General features: G+C 47.4%; 1 long non-coding RNA gene across 1 annotated transcript; it reads left to right on the top strand.

The window, feature by feature from the left end:
* Window positions 1-2,269: 2,269 nt before the first annotated feature.
* On the top strand, window positions 2,270-15,994 carry LOC130281831 (uncharacterized). The gene is made up of 3 exons (XR_008846124.1): window positions 2,270-2,489; window positions 4,094-4,156; window positions 15,337-15,994. It is a non-coding gene; the product is annotated as an uncharacterized LOC130281831 (long non-coding RNA).
* The last annotated feature ends 239 nt before the right edge of the window (window positions 15,995-16,233 follow it).

Genomic DNA, 16,233 nt, shown 5'->3' with positions numbered 1-16,233 from the left:
GCAAGACCATCCCGCTTTGCGGCGGGCTCTGGTGAAAACCAGTAGTGACTTAGAACCGATCCACTAGCACGGTCCACGCCAATCCCTCTCCGGCACAGAGGATCCACTACCTGCCAGCCGGCATCGTGACAATACGATGGTAATCCGTTCCAAATGAACCATCGTTTGTTGAAACTATTGTATGTTGAGGGATCCGTGCAATGTAAAGTATAGGACAGTGGTCTCCAACCTGCAGACCTCCAGATTTTGCAAAACTACAACTCCCAGCATGCTGGGAGTTGTAGTATTGCAACATCGGGAGGTCCGAAGGTTGAAGACCACTGGTATTGGAGGTTATACTCACGTGTCCCCGCCGCTCCGGACCGTCACCGCTCGTCACCGCTGCCCTGGATGTCGCCTTCCATGGCTGTCGCTGCGTCCCCGTGGTGTCCCCGATGTTCCGGGAAGGTCTCTGCTGCCTGGGAACATCGCTCTCCGTCGCCGCCATCACGTCGCTACGCACATCGCACCTATTGGATGACGGGACGGCGTGCGTGGCGACGTGATGACGACGAAGGAGAGCGCCGGCGATGCAGGGGATCTCGAGGACACTACTCAGCCCCGAGGACAGGTGAGGGATTGTCAGCGGACCACACGGGGCACCATAAACGGCTATCCCGCGGCAGCTGAAGCTGTCTGCGCTGCCGGATAGCTGTTTATGCGATGGCCCCGACATAAAAAAGCATCGTATGTTGATGCGGCCTTCAACATGCGATGGCCTCTGAGAGGCCATCGTATGTTGTAATGATCGTATGTCGGGGCCATCGTAGGTCGGGGGGGTCACTGTACTTATCTGCTGTTCCAATGGTGCCCTGTCCCCACTGCTCCCAACTTCCTGTGCCCCCATCCAGTACCAGCTCAGCCAATCGCTGGCTGAGGTGTGTCACAGAATGTGCTTCAATACTCCCATAATACTCTCTAAACCTGTCTCCTACTAAAGCTACCAAGGATATTGTAACCTTTTCTCATACACTGAAGTTAAACGAGTACTCTGCCCCTAGACATCGTATCCCATATCCAAAGGATAGGGGATAAGATGTCTAATCATGGGGGTCCCGCCACTGGGGATCTCGGCTGCGGCACCCCAGACATCCGCACCATGCCGGATGACTAGCGCACCATGCCAGATGACTAGCGATGCAGTGCAGAGGCTCGTGATATCACGGTCACGCCTGCTCGTGACGTCATGGCCACGCCCCATCAATGCAAGTCTATGGGAGGGGGCATGAAAATAAGTCATGTGTTCCAAAAGTTCATATGTCCTGCAAGCTGATTTTACTGTAAAGTATTGAGCGTGACTGAGTTTACTGGACTCGGCTAACTCATATCTATTGATCATCATCAGGATTTATTATTGTTTATGATCCTAATACCGTATTTATCGGCGTATAACACGCACTTTTTAGGCTAAAATTTTTAGCCTAAAGTCTATGTGCGTGTTATACGCCGATACCGCCTCAGGAAAGGCAGGGGGAGAGAGGCCGTCGCTGCCCGCTTCTCTCCACCTGCCTTCCCTGGGGTCTAGAGCCCTGCTGCCGGCCCTTCTCACCCCCTGGCTATCGGCGCCGCTGCCCGTTCTGTCCCCCTGACTATCGGTACCGGCGCCGATAGCCAGGGGGAGAGAAGGTGCAGCGGCACCCATTGCCGGCGCCGCTGCCCTGTTGCCTCCCCCCATCCCCGGTGGCAAAATTACCGGGTCGGGTCCGCGCTGCTGCAGGCCTCCGGCGTACGTCCCCTTCGTCGTTGCTATGCGCTGCACGGCGCGGCGCATGACGTCAGTGCGCCGCGCCGTGCATAGCAACGACGCAGGGGACGCACGCTGGAGGCCTGGAGCAGCGCGGACCCGACCCAGGTAATTTTATATTCTCGGTCTAAGTGACTGCGTTCTATCTTTCTTGCTTTTCCTACATAACTACATTCCTACTCCTGAACTTATGAACTAGAGATGATGGGTACCTTATCTTCAAGAATGCAGACAATCTTTTTTCTACCCCAAATGCGTCCTTGAAACAATGGTTCATTTTATTTCAGCTTAAGCAACTTTCAACTTTCTACTGACTATGCAAAAGATTTATGGTTTCCTGTATTTGTATTTGTAAAGTTTACTGTGCATGCCTTATTTGAAAATGGGCTATATAAAATACACTTGAAAAGAGGGCCAGACCAGTACTGCCCTCAGCTTACAGAGACAGCTCTTGTGTCTGTGTCTTGATTTGTGTGGCAGGTAGCGTTGGAAGGAAAGTTGGGTTACTTCAGCCCCTTACAGGCTTTCCACGCACTAATTGGGAATCCGCCGACAGAAGACGTCTCGACCTTTTGGGGTCGAACCTAACATTATTCGGCGCCCGAACAGGGACCTGCTGCCGAATCACAAGGAGCATCTTAACTATTGTGCGGGACCACTACTGCTCAGGCCACCGGAGACCACAGACTGCACAAAACCTGGCCAGGTAAGAAAAGCTTTATTTATTTATTTATATCTGTGCCCTCCTAAGATCTGTGGCTGTGGGTCCTGCACTTAGACAGGGTTTTAGAATAGCTAAACTCCTGTGATAGTGGGTCTATTTTGAAGTGACAAAGAACCAATATACCTTCTGTCGGTTGGATAAGTACACTGTTACTCCGCAAGGAGACATGGAATGAATGTATGAGCCAAGAGAGGATGGTATGTGATTTTATGAGGGTATTGCCGAACTGATCTGTGAAAGCGCCTAACGGGGTCATAGATTATGCTTAAATCCCATGTTATCACATAAACCATTATCTGGTTGCTATCATGAGCCTGGAATAACTCATAAGTCCAGGACAGGATTCGTGTGATAAGCCCGTGTAGTCTGGGGGGAATAAGGTGTGATAAAACACATCTAGACGGACACTGACCCTATAAGAGTGATGTGGATGACAGTGAAAAGGCCATGTGAGCCTTTTAGCATATTAGTCGCCTAGGAGGACGGCAACGAGGGAAAGACACCTTATGAGGGTTTCCCCAATAAGCTACCTAGGATCGCACGGCTAGTATGAGTTAGCTAATGTCTAATACAGAATTGTCATGCATCACAGGAAAAGGCCAGGAGAGCCTTTTAATATACTAGTTGCCTAAGAGGAAGGCAACGAGGGAAAGACACCTTAAGAGGTTTCCCCAATAAGCTACTTAGGACCGGACAGCTAAGGATGGGTCAGCTAATGCCCAAGAATGCAGACGGAGAACCCCAGATACACGCTCTTAAAACAATCCTTGAAGAGTTACACGCAAAGGATGCAGTAGGGAGAATACTGAAGGAATTCCATGTTCCAAAAAAAAAAAAAAGACCAATTGAATCCAGAGTTTTGGGAAAATATTTCAGAGAGAAAGAAAGGCATAGTGAAAGATCACAATTGGGATTATCAAGTCAGATGCCTGATCAGTACCTCCACACAATGTGTAGAGGAAGGTTGGACATATGACGATAAGAAGAAAAAAATGGAAAATAGAGACCTCCAGACAGACGTTTATTACCTCTCTTAAAAACTCTTGTACGCAAGACAGAGAGAAAGGGGGACGGGGACAGTAGTTACTCAAATCCCGATCCAGACTGTATCTGACTATTACCCTAGTCTAGAAGGTTCGGACATGAGCAGTGATGCAATACAAAGACTGTTTGTACGTGCTTTTGTGGACGGTCTAAGAACCCAGAGAAGGGAACAACTGAAAGGACAGGGGATAGGACCTGACCTACGGGGAGCCCCTAGAAAGACTACAATAGCATATGTCTCTGAAAAATCCCAAGGTGGGGGTCAGAATAACAAAGGATAAGTGTAGGAGTAAGCAGCTTCAAAGGAGACACCGACTCAGCATGGCGCTGGACACGCCACGCTGAGCCGGCGTCTCCTTCGAAGCTGCTTACTCCTATACTTATCCTTGGGCCGGAGGGCTGCGGACACCTTATACTATGTGCTCACCATTGTTGTGTATGTGCTTACACAACCTTACCAGGTGAGCAGCATACATGCCTTTTTAAACATTTGATTGTCCTCTTTTATTACACCACAGAGCACTGTTTCCTGTTCTTTTCAGGAATAACAAAGAAGACAGACCCCGGAAACCCCCAATTTGTTATTATTGTGACATAGTTACATAGTTACATAGTTAGTATGGTTGAAAAAAGACATACGTCCATCAAGTCCAACCAGGGAATTGAAGGGAAGGGTGTAAGGGGATAAGGGAAAGGGATGTAGTTTTATAATTCTGCATAAGCATTAATGTTATTTTGTTCCAGGAATGTATCTAACCCTGTTTTAAAGCTGTTAATTGTTCCTGCTGTGACCAGTTCCTGAGGTAGACCGTTCCATAAATTCACAGTCCTCACGGTAAAGAAGGCGTGTCGCCCCTTTAGACTAAACCTTTTCTTCTCCAGACTGAGGGAGTGCCCCCTCGTCCTTTGGGGGGGGGGTTAACCTGGAACAGTTTTTCTCCATATTTTTTGTATGGGCCATTTATATACTTATATACGTTTATCATATCCCCCCTTAAACGTCTCTTCTCAAGACTAAACAATTGTAACTCCTTTAATCGCTCCTCATAGCTAAGATGTTCCATGCCCCATATTAGTTTAGTCGCGCGTCTCTGCACCCTTTCCAACTCCGCAGTGTCCCTTTTATGAACAGGCGACCAAAACTGAACAGCATATTCCAGGTGAGGCCGTACCAATGCTTTATAAAGGGGGAGTATTATGTCCCTGTCCCTTGAGTCCATGCCTCTTTTGATACATGACAATATCCTGCCGGCTTTGGAAGCAGCAGCCTGACATTGCATGCTATTCTGTAGTCTGTGATCTACAAGTACACCCAGATCCTTCTCTACCAGTGACTCTGCCAGTTTAATCCCCCCTAAGACATACGACGAATGCATGTTATTAGTACCCAGATGCATAACTTTACATTTATCCACATTGAAACTCATTTGCCAAGTGGATGCCCAGACACTTAGTCTATCCAAGTCATCTTGTAACCTATACACATCCTCTATAGACTGTACCGTGCTACAAAGCTTGGAGTCATCTGCAAAGATAGAAACAGAGCTGTTAATACCATCCTCTATATCATTGATAAATAAATTAAACAGCAGCGGGCCCAGTACTGAACCTTGGGGTACACCACTAATAACCGGGGACCAATCAGAGTACGAATCATTGACCACCACTCTCTGGGTACGATCCATGAGCCAGTGTTCAATCCAGTTACAAAGTAAAGTTTCCAAGCCCAAGGACCTTAACTTACCTGTCAGACGTCTGTGAGGGACAATATCAAACGCTTTGGCAAAATCCAGAAACACTATATCCACAGCCATTCCTCTGTCAAGGCTTCTACTCACCTCTTCATAAAAGCAAATTAGATTGGTTTGACAACTTCTATCCTTAGTAAACCCATGCTGGCTATCACTTATAATACTATTATCCCCTATGTATACCTGTATGTAATCCCTTATAAGTCCTTCAAACAATTTACCCACAATGCACGTTAGACTTACCGGTCTATAATTGCCTGGCGAAGACCTAGAGCCCTTTTTGAAGATTGGCACCACATTCGCCTTGCGCCAGTCCCTTGGCACAATACCAGACACCAGAGAATCTCTAAATATCATGAACAGGGGTACAGATATTACTGAACTTACCTCTCTAAGAACTCTTGGGTGTAGTCCATCCGGCCCTGGAGATTTGCTTACATTTACTTTACTTAACTTACCTTGTACCATCTCTACATTAAGCCAGTTCAGTACATTTCATGATGTGTTACCAGCACTGACCTGGCCAATGTCAGCTCCTTCTTCCATAGTATATACAGAACTAAAGAACCCATTCAGTAGCTCCGCCTTCTCTTGATCGCCCGTGACAAGCTCCCCATTATCGTTATTAAGGAGTCCTACATGCTCTGTCCTTGGTTTTTTTGTATTTATATATCTAAAAAAATATTTAGGATTAGTTTTGCTTCCTTTGGCCACCTGTCTCTCATTTTGAATTTTTGCTGTTTTTATTACATTTTTACAGATTTTATTAAGCTCCTTGTACTGTTTAAATGTTATAGCTGACCCATCAGATTTGAATTTTTTGAAGGCTATTTTTTTTTGTTGTTTATTGCTCTTTTAACCTCATTTGTCAGCCATGTAGGATTTAGTTTTAATCGTTTATATTTGTTCCCCTTTGGTATATATTTAGCTGTATAGTTATTTAGAGTTGATTTAAAGATGTCCCATTTACCTTCTGTATCAGTATTTGACAACACCTCCCCCCAGTCTATGTCCTGTAGTGCAGCCCTCAGCCCAGGGAAATTTGCCTTTTTAAAGTTATATGTTTTTGCCTTCCCCGTCTGTCTTTGTTTTCTACATTTTAAGTCAAAAGTAACTATATTGTGGTCGCTATTACCAAGGTTTTCCCGCACAGTTACATTACCAACCAGCTCTGCGTTGTTGGAAATGATCAGATCCAACAAGGCATCACTTCTTGTTGGGTCCTCCACAAACTGGCCCAGAAAATTATCCTGCAATAAATTTAGGAATTTTCTCCCCTTTGTAGTTTTAGCCAACCCCGGACCCCAATCTATATCTGGATAGTTAAAATCTCCCATTATTACCACTGTACCTGCCCGGGCGGCCCTCTCTATTTGTTTATACAGCCAACCTTCTATCTCTTCATTGATATCAGGACACATAAAAAAAGAACTACAGAAAAAGTTTTGCTAACGAGGGGGGTGACACGCAGGACTAAAGGGATGTACGGAGTTAAGAATGAAATCAGAATGTGACAGTGATGGAATCAACATTTGGAAAGACAGTAGGTTATGGGAATGTTGACAAGTTGAGTTGACTAAAACAAAAGAAGAAAATAGAAGCTTTCTGTGAAATCTATGTGTATGTTTGTTATTTCCATACAAGTTTTTTTTTAGTTTTTTTCAAGTTGTGTTGTCTACTGTGTATGTAGGACATGGTGTGTCTAACATGCTACATTTTTAAGTGAGTCTTGTGATGGTAGAGAACGTGAAATTTAACTCTTTTTTTCTCTTATGTGAGGTATGATACCTTTATGGTCTAAAAATGCTGTCTAGGGACTAGCCAGCACCCAAAATTCCAAGAGGAGGGGTTTGTACGTTACATACTGTAGACAAAGAAATAAGTGTTTACCTTATGGGATAGTTTGTGAATACTTTAGTAAATGTGGAAGTTGCCGGATTAGTGGAAATTCTGGAGTATGCAATGTTTTAGTTGAATGAAGCGGAATATGATCTCTCAGTGAGGCTGCTTTAGAATGCTACTGATAAGCTTTTGTGCCTGAGTATGTTTATATATATATATATCTTTGTGTCACTATCAGTTTTGTTTGGTTGTGATTTCTGATCTCCAAAGATAATATTCAATGTTTGTGTTTGAACACTAGGTCTTTGTGACTTTTTTTTTTACTAATCCTGATCCTGTGTCACGATATCTGTTTAATATTTTAGTGTTCCCTATCTAATTGTATGTCACTGATCATTCTTGGATTAGTCATTTAACCCTTGCCTCTTCTGGCTTATGCTGTTCTGTTTAGACACTGTTGTATTTTAGTTCAGACATAGACTGGTGACTAGTTGTCATGCAATCTGTGATTTATTGCTATGTGAATCCCCTTTTTCTGTGTTTGTATTTTTTGAGTCTCTTATGGTCTGTAAACAAAGATGACAGAGCTTTCAGTGACGCTGCAGAAGGGGTGGTGGTGGGGGGGCAGCCCCCTCCTTTTTTTCTTGTCTGAGAGCGGCATTGATAGTTGTCTTACTTTTTTTCTCTCCCTCATGTGACCTTGTAGTAACAAGCTGTTGTTACGCCGAGCGCTCCGGGTCCCCGCTCCTCCCCGGAGCGCTCGCAACATCCTCGCAACTGCAGCGCCCCGGTCAGATCTGCTGACCGGGTGCGCTGCGATACCACCTCCAGCCAGGATGCGATTCGCGATGCGGGTGGCGCCCGCTCGCAATGCGCACCCCGGCTCCCGTACCTGACTCGCTCTCCGTCGGTCCTGTCCCGGCGCGCGCGGCCCTGCTCCCTAGGGCGCGCGCGCGCCGGGTCTCTGCGATTTAAAGGGCCACTGCGCCACTGATTGGCGCAGTTGGCTTAATTAGTGTGTTCACCTGTGCACTCCCTATGTATACCTCACTTCCCCTGCACTCCCTCGCCGGATCTTGTTGCCATTGTGCCAGTGAAAGCGTTTCCTTGTGTGTTCCTAGCCTGTGTTCCAGACCTCCTGCCGTTGCCCCTGACTACGATCCTTGCTGCCTGCCCCGACCTTCTGCTACGTCCGACCTTGCTCTTGTCTACTCCCTTGTACCGCGCCTATCTTCAGCAGTCAGAGAGGTTGAGCCGTTGCTAGTGGATACGACCTGGTTGCTACTGCCGCTGCAAGACCATCCCGCTTTGCGGCGGGCTCTGGTGAATACCAGTAGCAACTTAGAACCGGTCCACTAGCACGGTCCACGCCAATCCCTCTCTGGCACAGAGGATCCACCTCCTGCCAGCCGAATCGTGACAGTAGATCCGGCCATGGATCCCGCTGAAGTTCCACTGCCAGTTGTCGCCGACCTCACCACGGTGGTCGCCCAGCAGTCGCAACAGATAGCGCAACAAGGCCACCAGCTGTCTCAACTAACCGTGATGCTACAGCAGCTACTACCACAGCTTCAGCAATCATCTCCTCCGCCAGCTCCTGCACCTCCTCCGCAGCGAGTGGCCGCTTCCGGCCTACGACTATCCTTGCCGGATAAATTTGATGGGGACTCTAAGTTTTGCCGTGGCTTTCTTTCACAATGTTCCCTGCACCTGGAGATGATGTCGGACCAGTTTCCTACTGAAAGGTCTAAGGTGGCTTTCGTAGTCAGCCTTCTGTCTGGGAAAGCTCTGTCATGGGCCACACCACTCTGGGACCGCAATGACCCCGTCACTGCCTCTGTACACTCCTTCTTCTCGGAAATTCGAAGTGTCTTTGAGGAACCTGCCCGAGCCTCTTCTGCTGAGACTGCCCTGCTGAACCTGGTAAAGGGTAATTCTTCCGTTGGCGAGTACGCCATCCAATTCCGTACTCTTGCTTCCGAATTATCCTGGAATAATGAGGCCCTCTGCGCGACCTTTAAAAAAGGCCTATCCAGCAACATTAAAGATGTTCTGGCCGCACGAGAAATTCCTGCTAACCTGCATGAACTTATTCATCTAGCCACTCGCATTGACATGCGTTTTTCCGAAAGGCGTCAGGAGCTCCGCCAGGATATGGACTTTGTTCGCACGAGGCGTTTTTTCTCCCCGGCTCCTCTCTCCTCTGGTCCTCTGCAACCCGTTCCTGTGCCTCCCGCCGTGGAGGCTATGCAAGTTGACCGGTCTCGCTTGACACCTCAAGAGAGGACACAACGCCGCATGGAGAATCTTTGCCTGTACTGTGCCGGTACCGAACACTTCCTGAAGGATTGTCCTATCCGTCCTCCCCGCCTGGAAAGACGTACGCTGACTCCGCACAAAGGTGAGACAGTTCTTGATGTCAACTCTGCTTCTCCACGCCTTACTGTGCCTGTGCGGATATCTGCCTCTACCTTCTCCTTCTCTACTATGGCCTTCTTGGATTCCGGATCTGCAGGAAATTTTATTTTGGCCTCTCTCATCAACAGGTTCAACATCCCGGTGACCAGTCTCGCCAGACCCCTCTACATCAATTGTGTTAACAATGAAAGATTGGACTGTACCGTGCGTTACCGCACGGAACCCCTCCTAATGTGCATCGGACCTCATCACGAAAAAATTGAGTTTTTGGTCCTCTCCAATTGCACTTCCGAAATTCTCCTTGGATTACTGTGGCTTCAACGCCATTCCCCAACCCTTGATTGGTCCACAGGAGAGATCAAGAGCTGGGGTACTTCTTGTTTCAAGGACTGTCTTAAACCGGTTCCCAGCACTCCCTGCCGTGACCCTGTGGTTCCCCCTGTAACCGGTCTCCCTAAGGCTTATATGGACTATGCTGACGTGTTTTGCAAAAAGCAAGCTGAGACTTTACCTCCTCACAGGCCTTATGACTGTCCTATTGACCTCCTCCCGGGCACTACTCCACCCCGGGCAGAATTTATCCTCTGTCCGCCCCAGAGACTCTTGCTATGTCTGAATACATCCAGGAAAATTTAAAAAGGGGGTTTATCCGCAAATCCTCCTCTCCTGCCGGAGCTGGATTTTTTTTTGTGTCCAAAAAAGATGGCTCCCTACGTCCTTGCATTAATTACCGCGGACTTAATAAAATCACGGTAAAGAACCGCTACCCCCTACCTCTTATCTCAGAACTCTTTGACCGCCTTCAAGGTGCCCACATCTTTACCAAACTGGACTTAAGAGGTGCTTATAATCTCATCCGCATCAGGGAGGGGGACGAATGGAAAACTGCATTTAACACCAGAGATGGACACTTTGAGTATCTGGTCATGCCCTTTGGCCTGTGCAACGCCCCTGCCGTCTTCCAAGACTTTGTTAATGAAATTTTTCGTGATCTCTTATATTCCTGTGTTGTTGTGTATCTGGACGATATTCTGATTTTTTCTGCCAACTTAGAAGAACACCGCCAGCATGTCCGCATGGTTCTTCAGAGACTTCGAGACAATCAACTTTATGCTAAAATGGAGAAATGTCTGTTTGAACGTCAATCTCTTCCTTTCCTAGGATACTTGGTCTCTGGCCAGGGATTACAAATGGACCCGGATAAACTCTCTGCCGTCTTAGATTGGCCACGCCCCTCCGGACTCCGTGCTATCCAACGTTTTTTGGGGTTCGCCAATTATTACAGACAATTTATTCCACACTTTTCCACTATTGTGGCTCCCATCGTGGCTTTAACCAAGAAGAATGCCAATCCCAAGTCCTGGTCTCCCCAAGCGGAAGACGCATTTAAACGGCTCAAGTCTGCCTTTTCTTCTGCTCCCGTGCTCTCCAGACCTGACCCATCTAAACCCTTCCTATTGGAGGTTGATGCCTCCTCAGTGGGAGCTGGTGCGGTCCTTCTACAAAAAAATTCTTCCGGGCATGCTGTTACTTGTGGTTTTTTTTCTAGGACCTTCTCTCCGGCGGAGAGAAACTACTCCATCGGGGATCGAGAACTTCTGGCCATTAAATTGGCACTTGAGGAATGGAGGCATCTGCTGGAGGGATCAAAATTTCCAGTTATCATTTACACCGATCACAAGAATCTCTCCTATCTCCAGTCTGCCCAACGGCTGAACCCTCGCCAGACCAGGTGGTCGTTGTTCTTTGCCCGTTTTAACTTTGAAATTCATCTTCGCCCTGCCGACAAGAACATTAGGGCCGATGCTCTCTCTCGTTCCTCGGATGCCTCGGAAGTAGAGGTCTCTCCGCAACACATCATTCCTCCTGACTATCTGATCTCCACTTCTCCAGCCTCCATCAGGCAAACTCCTCCTGGGAAGACCTTCGTTTCTCCACGCCAACGTCTCGGGATTCTCAAATGGGGTCACTCCTCCCACCTCGCAGGCCATGCAGGCATCAAAAAGTCCTTGCAACTCATCTCTCGTTTCTATTGGTGGCCGACTCTGGAGACGGATGTTGTTGATTTTGTGCGGGCCTGTACTGTCTGTGCCCGGGATAAGACTCCTCGCCAGAAGCCTGCTGGTCTCCTTCATCCTCTGCCTGTCCCCGAACAGCCTTGGTCTCTGATTGGTATGGACTTTATTACAGACCTACCCCCATCCCGTGGCAACACTGTTGTTTGGGTGGTCGTTGATCGATTTTCCAAGATGGCACATTTTATTCCTCTTCCTGGTCTTCCTTCAGCGCCTCAGTTGGCAAAACAATTTTTTGTACACATTTTTCGTCTTCACGGTTTTTCCACGCAGATCGTCTCGGATAGAGGCGTCCAATTCGTGTCAAAATTCTGGAGGGCTCTCTGTAAACAACTCAAGATTAAATTATACTTCTCTTCTGCTTATCATCCTCAATCCAATGGGCAAGTAGAAAGAATTAACCAGGTCCTGGGTGACTATTTACGGCATTTTGTTTCCTCCCGCCAGGATGACTGGGCAGATCTTCTACCATGGGCCGAATTCTCATACAACTTCAGAGTCTCTGAATCTTCTGCTAAATCCCCATTTTTCGTGGTGTACGGCCGTCACCCTCTTCCCCCCCTCCCTACTCCCTTGCCCTCTGGTTTGCCCGCTGTGGATGAAGTGACTCGTGATCTTTCCACCATATGGAAAGAGACCCAAAATTCTCTTTTACATTCTTCATCTCGCATGAAAAGGTTTGCCGATAAGAAAAGAAGAGCTCCCCCCATTTTTGCTCCCGGAGACAAGGTATGGCTCTCCGCTAAATATGTCCGCTTTCGTGTCCCCAGTTACAAACTGGGACCACGCTATCTTGGTCCTTTCAAAGTCTTGTGCCAGATTAATCCTGTCTCTTACAAACTTCTTCTTCCTCCTTCTCTTCGTATTCCCAATGCCTTTCATGTCTCTCTCCTTAAACCACTCATCATCAACCGTTTCTCTCCCAAACTTGTTTCTCCCACTCCTGTTTCCGGTTCTTCTGACATCTTCTCCGTGAAGGAGATACTGGCCTCCAAGACGGTCAGAGGAAAAAAAATTTTTTGGGTTGATTGGGAGGGCTGTGGTCCTGAAGAGAGATCCTGGGAACCTGAGGACAACATCCTAGACAAAAGTCTGGTCCTCAGGTTCTCAGGCTCCAAGAAGAGGGGAAGACCCAAGGGGGGGGGTACTGTTACGCCGAGCGCTCCGGGTCCCCGCTCCTCCCCGGAGCGCTCGCAACATCCTCGCAACTGCAGCGCCCCGGTCAGATCTGCTGACCGGGTGCGCTGCGATACCGCCTCCAGCCGGGATGCGATTCGCGATGCGGGTGGCGCCCGCTCGCGATGCGCACCCCGGCTCCCGTACCTGACTCGCTCTCCGTCGGTCCTGTCCCGGCGCGCGCGGCCCCGCTCCCTAGGGCGCGCGCGCGCCGGGTCTCTGCGATTTAAAGGGCCACTGCGCCACTGATTGGCGCAGTTGGCTTAATTAGTGTGTTCACCTGTGCACTCCCTATGTATACCTCACTTCCCCTGCACTCCCTCGCCGGATCTTGTTGCCATTGTGCCAGTGAAAGCGTTTCCTTGTGTGTTCCTAGCCTGTGTTCCAGACCTCCTGCCGTTGCCCCTGACTACGATCCTTGCTGCCTGCCCCGACCTTCTGCTACGTCCGACCTTGCTCTTGTCTACTCCCTTGTACTGCGCCTATCTTCAGCAGTCAGAGAGGTTGAGCCGTTGCTAGTGGATACGACCTGGTTGCTACCGCCGCTGCAAGACCATCCCGCTTTGCGGCGGGCTCTGGTAAATACCAGTAGCAACTTAGAACCGGTCCACTAGCACGGTCCACGCCAATCCCTCTCTGGCACAGAGGATCCACCTCCTGCCAGCCGAATCGTGACAGCTGTTTCTCTCTACTTTTGGCTCCAAGGGGGGAGGAAGGAGGGGAGAGAAGATTGCAAACTCTGTGTATAATAATGATGATGAATGCCTGTATAGAGTTAATGCTACAGGAGACAGCAGGGTTCTACATGACGGGGTATGCATTCTGCATGACACCAAGTAGTCAAAAGTACTGAACAACTCTACCTGGTTGCCCAGGGCAGAAAGGTACTGGCCCACATTTACTATAGTGTTTACACACTTTTTTCCCGTACATTTGGCGCAATTTTGGAGCATCTTTCAAAAATTTGCGCCTTTTGTAGCTAGACGTTTTTGCTTCTTCCAGATATTTTGATTAGTCTGTAGACGTGATTTTATAAAATGCGCCTTTTTGTAAAAAGGTGCAAAAAAAGGCGCAAGTCGGGCAAAAAGGTGCAAATCTACACCAGCCCAGACCTAGTGTAGCTTTTTAATGTATGTATAGACAGAAATTTCGGAAATTGTAACCTGCACAAAATTTATCACATGCTCTGTGACCATTTAATAAATTTGGTGCTCCTACACATTACCAGCACACAAAAAATAGGTGTATAAAAATGCTTCACTTAAACCTACCATGATAAATGTGGGCCAATGAGTTGGCTGCACTAACTGGAGCTTACAGACTTGGTTAGGGTAAAACCACTAACAGACTTATCTGAAAGACTTTGCTCACCTCTTCAGGCAGACCAATCAAAGATGCAGAGAGTTGTAGCACTCATGGAAGGGGCTGCTAGTGTCAGAGGAGGTGGGAATTGTCAGAATTAGGGCCCACATGAAGACTGGTACTTTAGAAGCCAAAAATAATGAGTTGGCTGACACCACTACAGAGGCAGTCGCCGCACTGCCAGTGATATCTGTCAGAGACATGGAGGTGAGCGTGGAAAAAAAACCTTCACAACAGGCAGATGTTGCTGTAAAAAGAATCTTGGAGGATGTTAAGGGACAGAGGAGAAAAGACGGCATAAGGGGGACTTCTGAAAAGGTCAGCCTGCCTAGAACTCTGCTTCCCAATGATAGTCCAAGTAATACATGGTAAAACACATTTGTCCAAAGGGGCCATGCTTCAAGTCATAGACAAATCCTGGATAGCCCCTGGTATCTCCACTACCGTAGTAGCTTTTCTTCAAGCCTATATGACCTGTGCTTTATACAATCCAGGGAGGACTATACCAGCCCCCTGAAAGTATACCCAAAGCCAGACTGGCCCTCATTTACTATTCTAAACCCGACCTCTTTTGTCGGTTTTTTTTTGTCGCATCTTTGTCTGCGCCATGTCGCAGACATTGTGCGCCAGTCTGCGACACCATGCAACATTTTTTCCCGACGGACCCGATGTGGATTCTCCCAAACCCGAAAAAGGGGCGTTACCCGACATTTCTGAGCTTTCCCACGTATTTATTAAGGTTTCCAACCCGAATTTGTTGTATTGTTGTGGATTTTTTCCCGACAGCTCAGAGGAGTTGGAAACCAAAACCAACAAAACCCACGTGCGACAAACAAGATGCGACATAATAATAAATACCAGGGGAAAAAAGCAGTCGGGTAAGAAAGCAAGATAGACTTACAACCCGATTTTCTTAGTAAATGAGGGCCACTGTCTGCTCTAGAGAGTCCAGGTAGATTACATACCCATTGTTCAGGCCCATTGTTCAGGCTATGTGTTTTGTCTTGGTGTGTGTTGATCTCTTTAGGCTGACCTGAGGCCTACCCCATGGGGAGGATGTATGACAGTTATAACATTAGTATTAGAATCTGTCCTCATATGTGCAGTTCTTGTGAAAGTATCTGAAACTAACATGTGGGCAAGTGTTGTCTTTCCTCCCAGATCCGGACAACATTGAAGGAACCCACACGCTACAGCCTGGAGACTACGTGTATGTAAAGAAACATACCAAGAAGTCCCTCGAGCCCTGATTTGAAGGACCATATCAAGTCCTCTTGACTACAGCCACTGGATTCATGCATCACACTGCAAAAGGGCGGTATCTGACCATGACAATACTTTGGTTTCTGTTTAACTGTCTAATATGTTACATCACAACCTTACATGATGAGCTAGAAAAGCATCCAGATAACAAATTCTTGAAACACCAATTAATGTTGGCACAAAATCTCACAGTGAAAGATTGCTGGATATGCACACATGCTCCTACATCTGCCCAGAGTATGCCTGTACCACCACATGAGATGTTCCAGGGGGATTGCTTCGACACATTAGCAAACAACAAGACACGGTGCACAAAAAATTGGAACACTTCAGTGGGGATTCCAATAGTGGGGTGGACTGAGCAGTTTTGGACAAGAACCACAGCAGATACTGACCTTTACGGGGGGCTCCTGGGGAGCACGTGAAGTCACACAAATACTAGACCTAGGACGAATATAGTGTTGCTCGCGAATATTCGCAATGCAAATTTTATTCGCGAATATCGCATATTCGCGAATATAGCGCTATATATTCGTAATTAGGAATATTTTTTTTTTTTTTTCCCCTCACAGTACACATCACAGTGATCATCCCTCTCTGCTTCCAGCTTGTGTGGTGTAAAGAAGGCTCTAATACTACTGTTTGAGACTGGCGTGCGAATTTTCGCACATGCGAAAATTTGCATATGCTAATTTTCGCATATGCTAATTTTCGCTTATGTTAATTTAGGTTTATGCTAATTTTCGCATATGCTAATTTTCGCATGCGCGAATATTCGCATATGCAAAAATAAAA

Source organism: Hyla sarda, chromosome 7 (genome assembly GCF_029499605.1).
Source record: "Hyla sarda isolate aHylSar1 chromosome 7, aHylSar1.hap1, whole genome shotgun sequence".
Taxonomy (NCBI): Eukaryota; Metazoa; Chordata; class Amphibia; order Anura; family Hylidae; genus Hyla; species Hyla sarda.
This window is presented reverse-complemented; position numbering and strand designations above follow the sequence as displayed.